General features: G+C 37.8%; 1 protein-coding gene across 5 annotated transcripts in view; it reads right to left on the reverse strand.

Moving 5' to 3' along the window:
* The window catches only part of GRM1 (glutamate metabotropic receptor 1), a 395,415-nt gene that overhangs the window by 57,096 nt on the left and 316,430 nt on the right, over positions 1–21,889 (reverse strand). The gene's annotated exons all lie outside the window — the stretch shown is intronic.

Here is a 21,889-nt window from a genome sequence, read left to right on the forward strand (position 1 = left end):
CCTGCTATTTTCTTTTGATGATTTCACTAATTTTATCAACTCTAGGGCCCCAAAAACCCAGATTAGAAAGAACTAGTTAGTAAGAATCTCTCCTTATATATGGTTGACAGTATAGAAATACTTGAATCAGATTTGCTGATTATTAGAAACTCAGGTAAATTGTTACTTGATGGAAAAGTCATACTACACATTTAACTCTTACCCATGAATTTCAAAAACCCTGCAATCATTTCTACCTATGTCACAGTGATCAAAAGTTCCCCAATTGCCAAGCAAGTTTCCCAAGAAGAGTATCAAGTTAGATATGAGCTCCATATCAGAAGCCTAAGCTTTAGGACTTATGTATGGATAAGAAATTCAGAACCCAATTGGATTTGTTGAAAACAGACAATAGGTTTGAAAAACAAAATAGATTTGGAACACATCACTGGCATAATTCAGAGATTTTGTACTTTTTCCAGAAATTTGCTTCTCCCTATGGTGGGCTTTCCCTCCCCTCTCCCCCAACCTCCACCCCTGACCAATAGTGCTATGTATGCTCCAGGTGCTAGAAGCTGGGAAAGGTCATGAGTTCAGCCGTTGATGGGGTTGAGAACAGCAAGGGGCTCCTTGCACCCCCAGTCAGCTGACCTCTTCCTTCCATCCTAGAGAGTCCACTGGACACTAAGTTTCCTGCTACAAAGTAGCAGAGAAGTGAGAGAAGGTTGGAGTGTTTGGAAGAAATGGTAAAGAGCTTTGACTTTGATGTTGAGCTTGAGATGAAATAGGACATTTCTAAAAAGTTATTTTTTTAAGGATTTATTTATTTATTTGAGAGACAGAGAGCATGAGTGGGAGAGGCAGAGACATAGGGAAAGAGAATCCCAAGCAGACTCCAAGTTGAGTCTGGAGCCAGAGGTGGGGCTTAGTCTTACAAGCCTGAGATCATGACCTGAGCCCAAACCAAGAGACACATGCTTAACTAACTACACCACCCAGTCATCCCTGAAAAGTTATTTTTAAAAGCTTAACAATTTAAATATATTTTTTAAAGATTTTATTTATTTATTTATTTATTTGTGTGTGTGTGAGAGAAAGAGCACAAGCAGAGGGAGAAGCAGGCTCCCCGCTGAGCAAGGAGCCTGATGTGGGACTTGATCCCAGGACCCTGGGATCATGACTTGAGCCGAAGGCAGATGCTTAACCAACTGAGCCAACCAGCCGTCCTCACTTGTCTTTTTTTACATTATAAATTTTATATCATGCATAACCAACCCTTATATGTTATAGGTATGTTGTTTTCCTAAAATTTCAATTTTATCTTAGATTAAAAAAAATCTTTTTTCTTATTTGTTTCCCTCTCTTACCCACATCTAAACACTACATTGTCATTCTGATATTATTCCCACTCTACTAATTATTTTATTTTACAATTCTGCTTTATTTAAAATTTCTTGATGTTTGGATCAGAAAAAACAGGGCTTAATACATACATTCTGTAACAAGGCAGGCTCCATCACCTACTTGGGTTTAAATATAAGTAAATCTGTCAGATATTTATTCTGTGTTATCGTATCCCTAACACTGTGTGAATGCATAATGGCATGCTATGGGGTACAAAAAGTTAATAAACTGATATTCGTACCCAAAGAAGTTCATAGTCTAGATGAGGTGATGGGACATATTCACATGATTCAATTAGGTAACATGACCTGAGAGTATATAATATAACAACAAGATAGGCTGAAATAATGATATGTTCAATTGTGAGACAGAAAGTGACAGGAAAGGGAAGTCCATGCTATAAAAAAATGTGAATGTGCTAATTGTGAACTTCAGATTCACACAGGAAGAGAGTGCAGAGGGCCCTGCAGCCTTGCCTCTCAGTGGAGGGATTTTCAGAAGAGGACCTGATCCTGGCAGAATCTAGACACCTACATGACGGGATTTCAAGGAGTTGCCAGGAATTTTCCAACAGCTATCTTGGAATATTTGGTAGAAAGTTCTCACCCCAGAGCCCACTTAGAACCATGTCCCACCCTGCCTGTAGGGGTTGTACCAGCCCAGAGAGAACCCACCAGCAGAGGAAGAATCAACCTCTGTGGAATAAGACAATATTGTGTTTTTATACTTAATATTTTTTTCTAGCTGGGAACAAATGGATAGTGAATGAATAGTGAAACAATGGGAAAGGTATTGTATAAACGAAGAGAGACTAGTTTACTCTTTTGCATGTGTACGTGTCTGTATAGTTTAAAATCCTATTAATAAATTCAGAAACCTGGGGCACCTGGGTGGCTCAGTCATTAAGCGTCTGCCTTCGGCCCAGGTCATGATCCCAGGGCCCTGGGATTGAGCCCCGCATCGGGCTCCCTGCTCAGCAGGAAGCCTGCTTCTCCCTCTCCCACTCCCCCTGCTTGTGTTCTCTCTCTCACTGTGTCTCTCTCTGTCAAATAAAGAAATAAAATCTTTAAAAATAAATAAATAAATTCAGAAACCTGTCAGAAGCAGGAGATGTAATTAACTATTACTTGGAAAAGTCCTTTAAATTCCCCATGCTGAAGAGACAGACAGCATGAATTTCCATCTCTAGTGTGTTGCTTACTAGTTATGGAGCTGGGAGCAAGGTCAGTTTCTTAATACCCTTTTCATAAGATTTGAAGGGAGGTAAGCAGAGTATAAGTACGTAGATTTCAGTTTGTCCCATTTTCTCTTAAAAGAAAGCTTTCTAACCTCAAACATGTTTAGTTTTGAAAATGATTTTGAGCTTGTGGTAAGTGGCAGTAAAAAAAATATAATCTGGGCAACAACTGCCCTTGAAGGATGGCCGTAAAGTCAGCTGGTTTGTTGAAAAGTAGGCCTTCAGCATCTGTGATGACTTGGAAATCAGAAAAGATCATAGAAGTAGAGTGGAGACAGCACACTGTCCAGTTAACATTTCAGAGAAATAAACATTTCTTCACTTCTTAAATATTCCTTAGATCACTACAGTATTTATTGTGATGGTAAATTTTATGAGAGCTAGTTGTCTTCTCCATGGGGGTCTCTTATCCACTTTCTGTAGTTGTGTATCAGCCTTGACAAATGATCACAGTTATCAGCTTAAAATAATACCCACTTATTATCACACAGTTCTGTAGGTCAGAGGGCTCAGTATAGCATGGCTCAGTTGGGTCTTGTGTAGCATCTCATAAGAATCTGGGGATGAATCCTTACCAAGCTCATTTAGGTTGCTGGCTGAATTCTGTTCTTTGTAGCTGTAGGACTGGGGTCCTTGTTTCTCTGCTACCTGTCAGCAGTTATTCCTATAAGATTTCTACATACTTTTTCACACAGTCCATATGGCCACTCTGACAAAGATGGGTAGAGTCCCTCTCATGCTTTAAATCTCTCCAACTTATCCTTTTGCCACATTTTTCTGTTTTTAAGGCTCATGTGGTTTAGATTGGGTCCACCTGGATAATCCAGAAAAAAATCCCCTTATTTTTAAGGCCCTTTAACCTTAATTATCTCTGCAAAATATCTTCGCCATGCAACATAACATTCAAAGGTTGCAGAGATTCGGACATTTGCAGGGGGCCATTCTGCCTACCACAAAAAGTTAAAAGCTATTATTCCTTATCTATTTTCAGAGCATATTGTCTTCCTAAAAAAACACTCTTATTTCAGTTAAATGATCTTGGTTACCCCTGCGATCTAATAGGCTTGGAATATAATCTCTCAGAGAGTAGTTCCTGGCACTTAACAGACACTGATTTGCCTCAAATATGTGCTTATTTATTTTGGATTCTCACCTAACACAAGTGACAAGTGTTTCTCCCCATCCCTGTTATGGTTCTCAGTTGTAGGATCTATTTTCTAGATTACCAAATAGGAAAAAAAAAAGTATTTCTTATTGATAACTATGCTTCATTAAACCTAAATATTTTTCTGTACGTATTATTTGGGACAATGATTAGGAAAGGAATTAGAAATGAATTGTACTACATTTCCTGATAATGTGGGCAAACATAGATGCTACATTTTCTGGTGTCATCGGTAGGATCAGCTGGTAGGAGAGACTCTGGTTTCCTGATGAGGGACTGGTCCTGTCATTGAGGATGTGTGGCTCCCAGGAAGGAGTTAAGCTCCTCCTCATATGGGTGCAAATAATGGCTGCAATGGCTGTGAATGAATCCAAAGAAACCAGAGACAAAAGCCTAAATCCTGAGGAGCTGATTCTTGTATCCATGTTTTATTACTGGTCATATTTTTTTTACCCAGTTCAAGAAAATAATCACTGATTCATTCTTTATCTTTCCAATATTTATTCCCTTTAAGTCTAGAAAGACACAATGGGGAAAAGTCAGATCACACATTCTTATTATAAAATTCTTGTTCTTCAGGCAGATTTTCTCTTCCTCTCTTTGGCTCACTTCTCCTTCAACCATTTCACTGCTAATTAGGATTTCTAACAAGAATGAACAGAAGTAAAGAAGAAAATGCACAGGTTCATCTGACCCTAATTACTGGTGTGAAGTTTGGGGAACGAGAAGGTGAAAACCAATGACCAGAAAGTTGGACTCTTTCATCATCCTTGCTAAATGCCAGTGACAGTCATTGATAAACTGAGTGGCCCCGTTCTCATCCTATGGATTACCTTTAATATAAACATCTGGGCATAATTAGAATCCAAATTATTTTGTAAGATGATGAAGCTGGACTCAGAAACATTTACTACTTTGTGCATAGCCACACAATACAAATACCATGTAAATCTTCTCAAACCATGTCTAGAAAGTTGACCCTATTTTTTTCCTGGGTATATATGGAGATGTCAAAGCTGGAATTTGTTACTGAGTTACAGTTGCATTGAATAAGAATCAATATGAATAAGCTAAGACCAGAATGAATATCTGCTATTCTCTCTCATACATGCTTCCCACCAGCTGATGTCTGGCTAGGTGTGGAAAAGTCCTAGGGAAAGTGGGTATGCTGTACTGCAGTGGTTTTGTGTCTGCAAAGCACCAGATGTGTCATTACCTGCATCTTCACCTGCTATTAGTGTGCCATGATACCTTGTTTCCCACTAATAAATCACCATAAGCTTGAGGTCTTTGTCTTGACAACCTTATTTTCTCTCAGCCCAAGACTATTCCATGGTCCTGGTGAGAAATGACCAGACCTCATCCTTGCTTGAATTCCTGTATACAGAATTCCTCTTCATTTGAAAGGCTTTTTCCCTTTCAAATTCAGCCAAAATTTAATGAGAAAACTTATCCATTATGCAGTCTTATTCTTAAAGCAAATATGAGTCTCCAGTTATGGAAATCTTGTAGGTACTATCTGCCTTCAGTTAGGAATAATTTAGAAATTGAATAAGAAATCCCTTTCATTGACTGACATTTTGAAGATTAAATCTGAAGCCTCTTGAACTTCATTATAGCTTCATGATTATTATAAGGCTTCAAAACTTGACTGTGGCTTTGAAATTCAGCCAGGAATGTATCAATGGTGTTAAAACTTGTATTTATGTAATGCCCTTTCTTCCAACTGGTGGTTTAAAGCACCTAGTGCACTATTTCGGTCTATCTCCATGACATGCATATAAGTTGTTAGGTAGAAGGTCTCACTATTTCTACTTTATAAGGAGGATCCCTAAGGGTCAAGGAAGTGACAGAAAAATACAAAAAACACATAATTCTCTAGTAGATATTTCTAAGCTCTGAATCCCTCTCTGGGAAAGTTGCTTTCACTACTGAGTTTCCTCTTACTTGTATTACATGGTGTTAGCTATGCATTCAACCCTCAACTTCTGCTTCAGCCTGCTGCCCAACTCCTGTGGTCCATTTCTCTTCATTTGCCCACCTACTTGATTTCCATCAATAAACCTCTTTCTACTCCAAGCCCCGGAACATCACTATTCATCTTTAAAGTATGTGAGACTCTCCCAGGGTGCTCTGGGTCTCAATAATGGTGATGTTTTTTTAGTGGATTTATGATACAGCCCAGGAATCTTCATTTTAGCAGATACCTTGAAAGGGTCCAACGCTGACAGTAGTTGAGAAAAGTGCCTCACAATCAATCCTGATGTGGAGTAGAAAAGTTGGAAAGATTTTTAGAATCGTGAGTCTATTATTAACTACAGTCTAGTAGATTCCAGGCCACCTATCTTATCTAGCTTGAGTTCCTGAGAAGTAAAACCTAAGGCAGAGATTCTTTTGCTAATGATTTATTGAGTTGTGTTCTCAAGAGAAAGAGAGGGAGGGAATCAGGATAGGGTTGGGTAATAAGCTAGCAGTTTCTCAGTTGGGGAGAAATTTCAGTCTGATCCCACAAGTATTCTCTGGAATACAGATTGGCCACAGAATTAGCAAGGGAGGCAGTTTTTGAAATTTAGAGTCAGTCAGTCATTTGGCCAAGTGCTTCTGGGGGGCAGAGGAAGCGGTGGGGAGGTGCAGCCTTCCTGATGAGGCATTTCCAGGTTGTCTGAGAGCAAGTCTTCATAGGAGGAGGTAGCTGGAGGTTGTTATCAGCATATCAGGGCTATGAGTATTCTGGCTGGGAAAGGTGATCTGGGTAGGGCACCAGTAGTATCTGCTACATCCCTCAACTCAACAAGAATCATCTTTATTCCTCCTAGTCTTGAGCTCATGGGTTTATCATTTGCTCAATCCAATACTTAACTCTCTATAATTCTGTCTGAGTACCTTCCCTAGCAGCTTCTATGATACCACAGTTGCTTAAAAACTTGTTCTTCACAATCCCCTTCCTAGAGAGAGAAGTCCTGCCTTGGAACCAGCCCATTAAAAGGGCATCATCTCTGGCCACTGTTAGTTTGCAGATGTCTACATGGCTCTTCCATGACTTCTTGTTTCCAAGGCCCCAACATGGGTTCTCCCTTTTCTGCTTAAGTTATTTGCCTATCCCTGTCTCTAGTTCCAAGAAGGACTTTCATGTTGCAGAACTCCAGGGGTACTATTATCATTGCCTTCTCTGAGAATGGCACCTTCCAGAGATGTGTAATATGGCAACCCAGGCAGTACTCCTTGGGAACAGTGTTTTGCCTCCATACTAGACTTTAGCAGAATCTGGCAGCCCATTTCCCAGTCTTGCCTTCTCCCAGTCTTTCATTTCCCAGGTTCTGCCTGGTGGTACTAGAAAAGCTAGGAATGGTTTTACTTCACTATGCCTGTTGTCTTCTACCATGTTTCCTCCTTTCATAAGAATTTACCAAAGGTTATAAAATCATAAGAGGCCATCAAATGTTATTATACACTCCATTTATATGGCAAACTAATAATGAAACTGAATGCTTCAATAAAATTACATCATTTGGTAGAGATGTTGCTAAAAGGTTCATAAAACAAAGTAAATAAAGGAGCTAAACTAAATTAGAAAGTAAAGGATAGAGATATTAAGCTAGCTTCCCAGACCCTGGGATTACTGCCTGCATATGACTTGGCCTTCTCATAGAACTTGGGGTCTGCGTGTTGCAGCAGAAATTCAGATAGCACTGCTTCCAACAATTTTCCTTCCAGAAAATTCCTATTCTAAAGATACAGCACAGTGATGTGCTTGGTAAATCAGACTTATATTTTTAAAATTTATTTATAAGAAAATTCACATAAGTGAAGCAATTATAACTATTTGAACATACTATAATAAATATCATTATTTAATTTAAAACTAATGAGGCAACTGACAGGAATACAAAATTCACAATAAAGAGAAGGGTTTACTCTAGTAACCAAAGCAAACAACAGGTGTAATTTGCATCTATCAAAGTGACAAATTTTACAAAATGGTAGTATGTAGTGTTGTTGGTCAAGATACGGTAAAATGAACACTCAAATATGCAGCTGGTGGTAGAATGAACGGTATAGTTTTTTTGAAGGACAATTTTTTCAAAATACATCAAGAGTCTAAGGAATCATCTTGATTGAGTAATTTTACTGCAGATTTATATTAAGAAAATGATCTGATATACAATGATACAAATACGTGTGTACAAACAGGAAAAATAAAAACTTTCCATATTCCTAACCCTCTACAGAGCAAATATTAGATAAATGCTAGCATATATATTTTTATATACTTTACTTTTTAAAGCAGTTTCAGAATCACAGCAAAATTGAGAGAAAGGTACACAGATTTCCCATATACTCCCTGCCCCCATCAATGCACAGCCTTCCCTACAATCAACATTCTCCACCAGGGTGGTATATTTGTTATAATTTATGAACCTACACTGACCTATTATTATCATCCAAAGTCCATAGTTTACATTAGAACTCACTCTTAGTGGTGTACAATCTATGGGTTTGGACAAATGTTTAATGACCTGTATCTATCATTATAGTATCATACAGAGTATTTTCACTTCCTTGAAAAGCTTCTGTGCTGTGTTTATTCATCCCTCCATCCCCGAGCCCCTGGCAACCACTGATCTTTTTATTGTCCCTATAGTTTTCCTTTTCCAGAATGTCACTTAGTTGGAATCACACAGTGTGTAGCCTTTACATACAGGCTTCCTTCATTTAGTAAGATGCATTTAAGTGTCCTGCATGCCTTTTCACATCTTAATAGTTATTTCCTTTTACCACTGAATAATATACTGTTGTCTAGATGTACCATAGTTTCTTTATCCAATTGCTGGTATATTTTTACCATGGAAGAGAAGGGTCCCATTTTATTGGGCTCTGTCAGGTATGCTATAAGTTGACTTTCTCAATGGTGATATAATCTGAACTCAAAGTTTGGAGGTTTGGAGATCAGGAAAGTTTGGAAAAGATGCAGCATGGTTGAAATTACTTGGGTCTAACAAGGTCAGATAGAGCAAGGCTTCTGCTGGGCCTATCCCAAGCTGTGTAATCCTGAATTTTGTTTAAGATCCAAACTCCAACTAACTATAGAAAAACATTAACTTTGTTTGCCTGTTTAAGTTCACCTATCTTCCTCAGGACCTCATGAGTGTCATTGGGTTAGAATAAGACTCCTGAGCTTATGCATGTTGAAAATAGTCACTGAGGACTGGACAACCATCTAGGAAAATAAGGCCTAAAGAGGAGTGATGGTGCCTGAAAGAAGCCTGAGCCGCCTGTACTGAAAGCCTGCTGGGACTCCCTTTGCCTTACTACTTTGTGACTCGCTATTTAAAGTACATTAAGTAATAGGTAGTATTATTGGTATCTTTTTTAGCCAAGTTATTATAAAGGCTTAGGTTTTTACTGTTTCCTCCACACTATGTATTTGTACCTCTGTCAATATTGCTATGCAGGAAGCCTCTTCTTGCTTTCTTTACTCAGTGTCTTACACCTGCTTAACAGCAGTCTGTGTCCAACCTCCTGCATGAAGCCTGCCTGGAATTTTACAGTGATTGATTCCTTTTTTAAATTCTCATCCTTAGAGTTGGGTCACACACAATTTGACTCTTTAAAATATTACAAGCAGCACAGAGTCCAACATATGGAATGTGCACCATGGACGGCTGAGTGATTTTCAAAATGAGAATGCAGTCACTACAATATTAAATTCTTATTCTGTTAAATACATAAGTTTGCATTATCTTTAAAATTTTATTTTAAAAGGTATTATAAATTCCTATTACTCCAGGTACTAACATCTTCCTCCCCTCAGACAATTGGATGGGTATGAGCCTTGAACAGCTCTCTTCCTACAACACTCAGTTCACAAGCTTAAAATGGAAGAGAATCTTAGTTCTATCTTTTAAGAGATTTGAAGAAATTTCTCACTTACTGCTTCAGACTGAAACAATTGCCTGAACTTCCCAACCTTCATTTTTTCCATTTATACACAGCTTATTTTATTTCTACAGATTTTAAGAGCTCCTAATTTGACTAATGTATTAAATAGACACTTCATCTATATTACAGTTTATATTCAATAATCTCAAGTAATAGCTTATAGTCATCACATCAGGTTTCTTTTTGAATGTTCTCAAGTGTATTCTAGTCACCATCAATAATAATCAAGCCTCAGTTAGGTCATGATCCTTCTCCTGAGCTGTCAGTCATTCACTATGAGAAACATTGAGATAATGCAGAAGACAATTGTCTAAATAACTCTTATTACTGCATGGAAACAAGTAACGTGTGTTTCCATTGCAGGTGGAGTCTATTCTGACAATATGATGATGGCTTTGCAATTGGCAGTAGAAATAGGGGATGTGTTGTGGTGGATTTCTGGCAGCACAATGGCCCCCAGCTCTCCTTACTCTTCATATACAAGCTAATCCAGGCTTCTAAAACTTGTATCTCCATCACATTCAAGGAAGCCAGGGGCAATGGAAACTCACCAATAAACCACAGTATCCCTTGGTACACAAAACAAGCTTTTCCCCCTGGAACTAAAATAACTTGAAAAAAATACACCAGTGTATTTTTATGCTGTTCCAGTCTATATGAGCAGTTGCAGACATATCTGGTGATTCTGATTCAGCAGTTATGGAGGAAAGCGAAATCATTGCTGCCTTCACTTTATAGTTCTGTGAACTTTCAGGGGGCACAACTGAAAAATCAATGCTGAATGTTCTTGAGAAGATGTTTTTAATGGGTTTCCTGATGACCTCACCACTAGAAGCAGCTGTCATATTTGATCAATGAGACAGTGTCATGCTGATCACTCTCTTCTCTGGTTTATCCTTCCCAAATATTTCTGAGCATATACATGGTGAATATATAAGCCTTGGTTACAGTGCTCATTTCTCAGCAAACTAATCTCTACACTGGCTTTTTTTTTTTTCTTAAGAAAGAGAGAAAGAGAGAGAGAATGCTGGCAGCGAGGGGCAGAGGGAGAGAGAAAAAGTGTAATCCAGGCTCTATGCTCAGCACGGAGCCTGATGCGGGGTCTGATCTCAGGATTCTGAGATCTTGACCTAAGCTGAAATCAAGAGTCAGATGCTTAACCACCTGAGCCACCCAGGTGACCCTCTACATTGGCTTTCTTATCCCTAGTTAAGAGTGGAATTCATCTCCACTGTTGCCTTTTTGTTCCTAGTTATGAAAGAAACCAGCAAAGGGGGACTAATGCCATGTTTCTAAGCTCATCCAGAGTACTGTGACAACTCAGCATGCCTTGGGTTAATGAGAAGGAGGCTTCCCCTTTTTATGTTAAGTTCATTTGAAGAATGCTGCAGAATATCAGGCTTCAAAATAGTATAGTACTTTGAATGCACACATGCATCTATTTAACCCAAAGCATGTGCAAGCACGTGCACGTGCGTGCACACACATATACACACACATGGTCAGAAAGAGTTCTACTATCACTCAATTTTATACCTGAAGCCAGGATTATCCTCAAATTACACATGCTTTGGTATAAATCTAGTACATCAGCCTAGACTTTTCCTACTTTCATGATGAGTTTCATTCCTTCAATCCAGCCTTGGTTATGACTAACCTTGTCCATTATATCTGCTGTCTCAATTTTGAACCTTAGTGGGTGTCAAGCCTTCTGTGTTCTCCCTTCTCTCTAGAGGTGGATACTTGTTTATATGTTTTTGAGAATCAGATACATTAAGAGGTGGTCAGGCACATGTATCTCATCTAAATTCCAATTCCTAATGAAAACTAATTGGCTTTATTACACTAGAAAAAAGTCCACTTTGGGTACAAATATGAACAAGAGGTAAGTGTAGACAGAACATCATGTTAAACACATTTGTGTTTGTCTCATATACCCTCATCTAAGAATAAGTAGAAGCCATGAGGGAAAAATCTTGATATGTTGCCCAATTACTTCAGTAGAACTGAATCCCATGATTGAGGCATCATCCAAAAATGGTGTAACACCTGGCATCCTAGAAAGCAAAATTCCCATAAAACACTAAAAAAGTCCCACAGTCAACAGAAATATTGGCCCAGCGATGCTACATTCCATATGTTCCTCAAATGCATTTTTTTGATGAGTGTGATTTGATAAGATTGAGCAAGGTCAGTTTGCAAAGACCTGACCCCAATAGTCTAGGTTAGCAGTCCAGGTTAACTACAGGCACAGAGAGCTCCTTGTGGTACATTAAGAGCCTCCTCCAAGTTTGTTCTTATCCTGTGACTTCCAAACTGTTATTACCAACCAAGACTGTATGCCTGCCTCAAGGGCTCTTGTTTAATTAGATTCTTAAGTTAACCTCTGTGATTATTTTCCCCAGAACAGAAGGTACACTCCCAGTTAAGCGCACAGACAATTGTGTCCAGAAGGATTGACCCTGTAGTAGTCTGGGAACTCAGATAAAACCTTAGTAAATCAGTTCATAGTTTCTTGTGACTAGGTCAGTCTGAGGGTCGTAGAATCTAGTATATTGATTCTTAGTGGTGTGTTTCTTTCCAAATAATTTTTGTCTGTTGTTTTTTAACTTTCCCTATGTAGTAATGAATAGAACACCTATATGAAAGAGCCATGCAAAATATTCTGCCTCTATATCAATATGTTCCATGTGAAATAAATCATGGTGACCTCACCATGTGATGAAATATGTAGAAGTTCTCTTTGTAATAAGATTATATAATCTACAAGCAAGGGCATATTTTATTTTGCACACACAAACATTAATGTGGTGGCAAACACCACATCTTTCCATGAACCTGCTGAATAAAATATCACTGTTGGATTACAACTAAGCGAGAGACAGAGCAACATAATACTTAAGAATGAGAACTCTGGAGTCATACCAGCTGGGTGTCAGTCTAGTTACCACCACTATCCAGCTGTGTGATCTTGGACAAGTCATTCACCCACTAGTCTCTGGATTTTTTGTGAGTAAGCTGGATATGGTAATATCACTGATTTCATAAGGCATGGTGAGGTGGATAAGATAATATATGTAAAGCACCTGATTAAGTTCCTGTCACATAGCAAGCATTCGATCATGTTATCTCTGTATGTGATGCTGGGTCAGATTTGACGTAATTCTGCCCATTTTTAAAACAAATAAAGTTTGTATTTTAGAAAAGTTTTAAAGAAAAGTTGCAAATTTTTATCAGGGAGTTCTTATATACTCTGCACCTAGTTTCTCCTGTTGTGAACATTTCATATTGCTATGTTACATTTGCCACAATTAATGAGCCAAGATTGGTATATTATTATTAACTGAACTCCATTATTTTTTTTCATATTTCATCAGTTCTCCTTTATCTGTTCCAGGATCCCAGTCAGGATACCACATTACATTCATTTATATCATCTCCTTAGGCTCCTCTCAGTTGTGACAATTCTTGAACTTCCCTTATTTCTGATGACCTTGACAGGTTTTAGAACTTCTGGTCAGATATTTTGTAGAAGGTTCCTAAAGTTGAGTTTGCTGATGTATTTCTCATAGTCAGACTGGGATTGTAGGTTTTGGGAGAAAGACCACAGAGGTGAAGTGTCTTTCTCAACACAACATATTAAGAGAACACCCTATCAATTTATTACTGATGATGTTAACATTGATCACCTGGCTAAGACAGTGTTCACCAGGTCTCTCTTTTTATACCCCTTTTAATGCTGTGCTCTTTGAAAGCAAGTCACTAAGTGTATCCCACACTTAAGGGATGGGGAATTATTCTCCACCTTCTTGAGGGCAGGGTATAGTTTTCTTGGAATTCTTCTGTATAGATTTGTCTCTTCTCCCCCATTTATTTTTTTTTAATTTAATAATTTATGTATGTGAACATGGACTTGTGAATATTTATATTTTATACTCTGGGTTATAATTCAATACTATATTGCTTATTTTGTTGCTTAAATTGTTCAGCTTTGGGAAGGACCTTTGGGCTTTGGTAGTCTTTCAGTTGACTCTAGTGTCCCTTTAACATATATCTTGTTTTGTTTTTTAAGCACTTCCTTACTTTCTGGCACTGCAAGATGCTCTACACTCATCTTGTACATTTCCTGCCCCAGCCCTACAATTTTTTATTTCTCTGAAGAAGTCCTGATCCTTTTTATTAGAGAATGGTATTACAAACCAAGACCTGGGCACTGGGTATGTTTGTTGCTATTTGGGTATTTTTGCTTCAGCCCACTGAGCTGGGAAATATATGTATACCAGTCCACATTTAAATATATTCATATATAATTATTTCTATATAAACTTATCAATATCTATATTAAGCTATACTTAAATTCATGCTAATGCCTCCAACTTGATTCCAGTACCACATGGTTTATTCCAGTTTTCCCCCTTTACTTGTCTCTAACTTCCCACTCCAACTGTGATAAACTTGGCTTCTACCATCTGCCATGCATTTATTTATTTGTTCAACCTTGGTGCATGTACAGCTATTTCAGAATTGTTAACCCATATTCCATGAGAAACAACTTGGCCAACTAGAGTACATTGCTTATATTCCATTTCTGAATATAATTTTAATAGATTCAGATCAGCCCTGTGACCTCTCAAGGAAGTCCTTCTTATTGAATCTATATTTGGCATTCTTATTTCTATAAATATGCCCTTTACAACCTGAGCAGAGCAGTTGACATCCAAGCACATTTGCATAAAGTCTGCATCCTGTATTTGTTTTATCAACAGATTCTGCTAAGAATTCTTTTCCCATATGCGCCTGACAACATTAATCTTAAAAACTACTCTTTCAATTTCTGTGACACATATTGACTAAAGTCTCACTAGCCATGAGTTCTTATTGGGGCCTTAGGAATTCCAAATTTGATTCTTTCAAGAAATGCTGTTGGGAGACACCACATAAAAAGCAATATGCCACTCAAGAAATCCCAACAGTTGCAACATTGGGATAGATAGTGTTGTGATCTACATGGGCTGTTGTCTACTTAAAATATCAACATAAAATAGCAACTAATAGCGACCCAGGAAGATGAACCTTAAATTAAAATCCATAATAGATCTCATTCTTAGGTGGTACAGGCATGGTAATAAACCTTTTGACCTGTATTTAAACCCCAGAGTCTGTTTAGAACATGATACGCTTCTATTCTAGGCTTCCAATTTACCACTTGGCATACGAATTCTAAGGAAAAGGCTGAAGGATATGAAATTCTTTAATATATCCCAAAGTATACTTTTTTATGTATGGTATTTTGTCAACTTGTAGATACTAATTGTATTAATAAGAAGTCAATTATGAAAGTGGAATTAAGATGCCAATGCCATATAATTCTATGGTATTGTTTTTGTAATAAATAAGACTCTATATTGCCTACCAGAAAATGCTATGTTAGATCCTAATTAAATAGGTCAGAGATCAGTAAAATATTTACAAATAGCTCTTGTATTTCTGCAAAATCCACTCTAACCTATTAGCTCAGTCTAAACATGGCAACATAAAACTAGAGGTACTTTAAAAAGGATAAACCACTGACAGGAACTCAAAATGGACCATAATAATATTAAATGATGGAACTCTCTTGCATATGTAAAAGAAAGCATGTTTCCTATCACCCACAAGTAAGTAGAAGTGGGGCTATGAGAATAGATACGCATTCTTAGAGCTTGATAGAGGCCCAGAGGAATTGGCAAGGGTGACCCATCAGGTTGCTGAGAAGAGAGTTGGTGCCTGATGAATTTTAACAACACTTTAACTTCCCACAGTGGTTAAAGCAGCCAGCTCTCTGTAACATACTTTATCTCTATGATTACCTGCCAAATGCTTACTGCAAACCTGCAAAGATTAGTTACTCCAGGGGGAGTGGTTTATAACTTCATGACAGCGTTTTGTGCCACATCAATAATAAAGGCAAAGGAACATAGCAAGCTGCCCTTGTTTTCTCTGAACTATCCCTCTAGTTCAATGGAATGTTACTGACTGATCCTCAGCATCATTTAAACACAGCAGCAATTGTCCTCATTTGTTTTTCACATACACTATAATTTTTTGAACAAATTACCTAAAATGCAATTGTATTTTCAGGGAATTGAGGCTTACCATATATTATCATCAATTTGCAGGGAGCCTGCTGTTCACGTGTCATATAAGTGGGGGATTTCTCTCTTAACAATAGATTGTGATGGTGTATTTAGAAAAATGTCTGTAATGCTCACATATGTTAAAACCAGGTGGGTTTAAGCAATAGAAATCAACTAATAATAACAGTGATAATAACATATGCTCGATTAAATGAACTTTCCTTTGTGCTCTTCTATCCTACATAGCAGTTAATTTACATTTTAATAAACTGAGCAAAAAATAATGAGGGGTCATATTTTGTGAACAGAGAAAAATTTTTAGGGAAAAAGGAAAATATAGAGTCAGAGCAAACAAAAATTCATAGATCCTAGACTTGAGCATGGACAAGCCTAGACAGTCATGAATCTCATCACAAATTCTCCCTAGAAAAGCATAAAGGAAATTTAGCAGCCCAGGTTTTCAAGAAAAACTGAGGGTACTTTCATCCTTTGAGGTCATTATTTTTAAAATAATCTGATGAATCTTCCTTCAATTAATCTAATATTTGGGTCATTTAGAGGAATATGAGTTTTATTTTCTTAACGATAAAATAATACAGCCCTTTCTATTTTGATCTGAATTGAGACTGGATCAAATGATGTACTGAGTGTATAATGCTTTCAGACAGAGAGGCAGTGCAGAGTTATAAATGCCAAGAAATCAGAATATTTTATCTGGGACAGTTATGTTTACCATTGTTTCCCCAAATACTTCCTTGTTTTATGTTGAGATAGAATGCTGTTTTGTTTCTTTTTAGTTTGAAGTTAATGCTGAGGGTCTAAATTTGAAGAGGCAACATGAGTAGATTTATGCATAGTGGTGGGATTGCTCTAATGAAATAGAACAGTCATCAACAAAAGTACTCTATTGCAGTTCAACATTCTCTCAATCTATATTCTCTATCCTCTCCCTTTGGGCATTCAAACTGGGACAATATTATTAAAAACTCAAAAAAAAATAAATATCAAACTGATTGTTTTTGCTAACAAATATCTTGTCTGTCAGGGGAGTTCTCCAGCAGTTGAATAAAGCTGATACTCACATGCATAGTGCCACTTGGCAGAAACCAGGTCCAGCTCTGGAAGGCCACTGACTCTGTACTTACTAGCTGTGTGACCTTAAGTTCAGGACCCCTGGGATTTCAGTGGGACAGATAATGTACTTCCTTCCCAAATTTGATGCAACAAGAAGTAGACCCAGGGGCAAACAGATGAGGATAAAATATGTTTTATTAGTAAGGTGACTATATATATAGAAAACTCAAAATAATTTATTGAAAATTAGAATAAATTAATTTAGCAAGCTTATAGGCCAAAATACAACTGTCAAGAGTGTTTCTATATACTAGCAACAAATAACAAATTTTTTTTTCAAATATACAAATTGTTGCAGCATAATAAAAATCAAATACCTAGGTTCTGCCCACTGCAAAACTACAAAACATTGCTGGGATGAATTTAGGAAGCTCTAAATAAATGAAAGCTTCTGGACATGCTCTAAATCATGATCTGGGCAGCAGTTACATGGGTGTGTACTTATGTAAACATTTATTGATCTGTACAGTAAAGATTTCTGCATTTTGCCATATGCGAGTTATACTTCAATTAATTTTTTTTAGATTTTATTTTTAAGTAATCTCCACACCAAACATGGGGCTTGAACCTATGACCCTGAGATCAAGAGTCACATGCTCCACCAACTGAGCCAGCCAGGCACCCCTAAAAATTTTTTTCAAGTTACAACAAAACAAAAGAAAACAAAACAAAAAACTAACTAACTGAAAAACAGATAATCACACTGGATTAAGGACATAGTTTAGATATGTGGCCAAGATAGACTTTTCACTACTTGATCTTAGAACAAGAGAGATTCATCTGTCTAGCCTACTGTCAGGGCTGCACAACGACAGCCCACATCTGCCCAAGGCCTCAGAACCAACCAGAACCTTTGAGGAGTATCAAGTGATTGTCTCCAAATGAGAGAGCAAGGGGCAGAGCTGAGCATGCCCAGTTTTTTCTTAAAACGAATCACTCCTCTTTTCCCATTAGGTAAGTCAAAAGACCTGAGGTGCTACTTAATAAGGAGTCTCTTCAATGGAAGCATTAACTGAAGGGAAAGAAGGGAAAGAAGAATTAATTGAAGGGAAAGAAGTCCCCAGTTGTGACTTAACTTTAGTCTTCACATGTGTAAAACAGTGATCATAGAACCTATCTCATATAGTTGTGTAAAGAGTAGAAAGATAATCTATGTGCATGGCTTTGCCAAGTACCAGTAAATGTAGAATTGGAAAAGCAAAGCATAGAAACTTTAGAGGGGCAAGAGATCTTCAAAAAGATAATCTGATCCACTTGCATGGGATTTTTTTTTTTTTAATTAGGAAACTGAGACCCAAGGAGGTCTAGACCCTTATCGAAGTTCCCTGCCTTGCTGGAAATGTACTGTTGACCTATTACAGCAGCATTGCGTCTGGGTCCCAGGTGTTCATGTGCCTAGTCCAGAGTTCTTTCTGCCATACCACTCTACAGAATAGCCATCCTCACTGGCAGCAGATAGAATCGCCAACAATTCCCACCCGGCTGCCATGAATCCCCTGTTTTCAGAAGGTAGCAGTCACTTCCCACCCCGTGGAGGCCTTGTGTGCTGCCTCACTCAGGCAGCAATTTGTAGCCCTTGTTGTGATTTAGCAATAAGAACAAGATTACTGCTTAGAGTCAAGGTAGCTATTTTCACAATCCGCTCTGAAGTAGTTAGGCAGGTATTCTTTTGAAGGTAAATGAACACAGTCAACTACAATTATTTGATTCTATTTATTCTATTAGAAAAGGTAATGATTTAATGATACCCTAGTGGTCTATAACAGTTAATGCACCACAGAAAACTGAATCATAAAATCCCCTTCTCACTAGAAACTCTGCGACTAGTGTTATGAAAAGGCACTAAAGCCCAGGGAACCACAGTGTTTTCACCTTCCCACAAAGTGATGATATTATTAGTTTGGATTCTCTATTCATTGGTCATGAAAATATAGGATTTGGGGGGAACAGGAAAACCTGTAATATATTCTGTTTGATCAGTGATAGATCCTTGCAACATTATCTGAGACAGTTGCTATGCCAAAGTAAATGGTCCTGTAAAGTCCAGATGATTTTCTATGTTGCACCTTCCCAAATGCTAGTTCCTTCCAAGCTGGGGTAGTAGGACATAGTTTAGGGTGATCTTCCTGGAGAGAGAGTTCTTCCTGATGGTGGCACCCCGTTCATGTGCAGACCCAGTGGACTTGCAGGGTAGGGAAGTGCATGTGCTTGTTTCAGATTTACACAAACGCACAAGCTGTTTGTGTTTATTTTGGAAAGGTGTGTGAATTACAAATATTTCCTGAAAACATGTGCCTAGCCTCCTGGCTGGCTGTATGATGAATACTGACAGGATGAGCTTCTTTGTCATCGTTTGCTGTTAAAAGATTGGGTGTCAGTACTTCTACTCAGAAAGATAGCTGTGCACATCTGGAAGGATCCTAGGGAGAAGCCCCAGACCAGCTTGACAATGATACTGGTACACAGCAGGATGCCCTCTCCTCAGCCACCAGAAAAGTGCCGCTTTTGTAGATTTCTATATCAGCACCCACACTGCCACTGAGTGTAAGAACAAGGATCAGGAGGGCATTTGGATACCACCACTCTTTCTTCATTTGTAAATGGCGAGATTCATGTCTATTTGGCAGGATTATCATGAACTCATTATTTGAATATTGTATAAACAATCCAAAAAATCGTAGCTAGTATTAATGTGTATAGTAACATTAGATAAATGTAAAATTAGTTAAAATTGACGAGAGCAGCCTACTGATTGTTTATTGTACATATATGTATGCATATATACAAAGTACATGTATTTTATGTTACATGTGTTTGTATGGGTAATACATGTATATATTACCCATAACATCAGTAAACAGATACAGTCAGAGGCCAGCGTGGCTCAAGAAACATGTCACCGTTTGACCAGTTTGTCTTGTTTACACCTGTGCTTCCAAAATCATTACTTCACTCTCAAAAGTGGCCCAGTATAGACAATAAATTATATGATCACCCTAAATAAGGATCAAAAGGAAAATATTGATTCCCAAAGAAATCCAAGAGCAATTACAGCCTCAATGCTTACCAATAACATGCCCACTAGACAACCACGGCTTAAAAAATTTGTACTGGGGACACCAACATAATTCTGAAAATACATAATAAATCTTTTTTTTAAATTTTATTTTGTTATGTTATGTTAATCACCATACATTACATCATTAGTTTTTGATGGAGTGTTCCATGATTCATTGTTTGCGTATAACACCCAGTGCTCCATTCAATATGTGCCCTCTTTAATACCCATCACCGGGTTAACCCATCCCCCCACTCACTCCCCCCTAGAACCCTCAGTTTGTTTCTCAGAGCCCATAGTTTCTCATGGTTTGTCTGCCCCTCCGATTCCCCCCCCACTTCATTTTTCCCTTCCTACTATCTTCTTTTTTTTTTAAACATATAATATATTATTTGTTTCAGAGGTACAGGTCTGTGATTCATCGGTCTTACACAATTCACAGCGCTCACCATAGCACATACCCTCCCCAATGTCTATCACCCAGCCACCCCATCCCTCCCAGCCCCCACCACTCCAGCAAACCTCAGTTTGTTTCCTGAGATTAAGAATTCCTCATATCAGTGAGATCATAAGATATTTATCTTTCTCTGATTGACTTATTTCGCTTAGCATAATATCCTCTAGTTCCATCCACGTCGTTGCAAATGGCAAGATTTTGGGTTTTTTTTTTTTTTTTTTTTTGATGGCTGTTTAATAATCCATTGTATGTATATATACCACATCTTTATCCAAAATCTATGGTTATAGCAGCAATGTCCACAATAGCCAAACTATGGAAAGAGCCAAGATGTCCATCAACAGATGAATGGACATAATAAATCTTTAATAGCAGTTACCAAACAAAAACATCAAACTCAGTGGTTGTAAGGCTTGCCCCTAATAGAGAACTTTCCATGAAGAATACCAAGTGTTTATTCTCATATTTTCCCACAGTTTTCTTCTGGGTTGACTTTAATAGCTGCAACTTGAATCAGGTAGTTTTGTATTGACTAGAACCCTCTAAGAGGCTGCTGCATTGAAGGTTATTTTGCCTCTCAATTTTTGTCTGTTTTTTTTTTTCTTTCTTTCTTTCATTCCTGGTAACTTTTCTAATTCTAGCAGCTTTAACATTTAGCCCCAACCATCAGAGGTTTCAAAAAGTCTTTCAAGCCTTGTTTAAAACTTACCAGACAGATGACATTAATTTATCTCTTTAATATCCTAATATAAAAGAGAGAGAGAGGAAACTAACATTAAGAGCTGCTTCTCCCTCTCTTCCCCCTGCTGGTACATGCGTGCAAGTTCTCTCTCTCTCTCTCACAAAAATAAATCAATTTAAAAAAATCTAAAAAAAAAAACAAAACACAAGTGAAAACAAATTTGACAAGATGATGGGAATGTCAGCTATATTCCTATGGAAACAGTAAAAAGATCAGTGGTTGTCAAGAGCTGGGAGGAGTGTGGACTGATGAATAGGCAGAGCACAGAAGATTTTGAGGGCAGTGAAAATACTCTGTATGATACTATAATGGTGGTATATGTCTTTAAAACTTGTCCAAACTCATATAATGTACAACACCAAGAGTGAGTCCTAATGTAAACTATGGACTTTGAGTGATAATGATGGGTCAGTATAGTTTCCTCAATTATAAGAAATGTTACCACTGTGGTGGAGGTATTGATAATGGGGCAGGCAATGTATGTGGAGGCAGGAAGTATATGGAGAAAACTGTGTACCTCCTCTTAATTTTGCTTGAACCTAAAACTGCTCAAAATAAGTCTGAATTAAGAAAAAAAGAAAAAGTCATCAAAAAACAAAAGAAAAACAAAAAAAGGACATAGATTCTCTCTGGAAAGTTCTCTCTCTGTCTCCTGAG

Source organism: Phoca vitulina, unplaced genomic scaffold (genome assembly GCF_004348235.1).
Source record: "Phoca vitulina isolate PV1807 unplaced genomic scaffold, GSC_HSeal_1.0 scaffold9, whole genome shotgun sequence".
Classification (NCBI taxonomy): domain Eukaryota; kingdom Metazoa; phylum Chordata; class Mammalia; order Carnivora; family Phocidae; genus Phoca; species Phoca vitulina.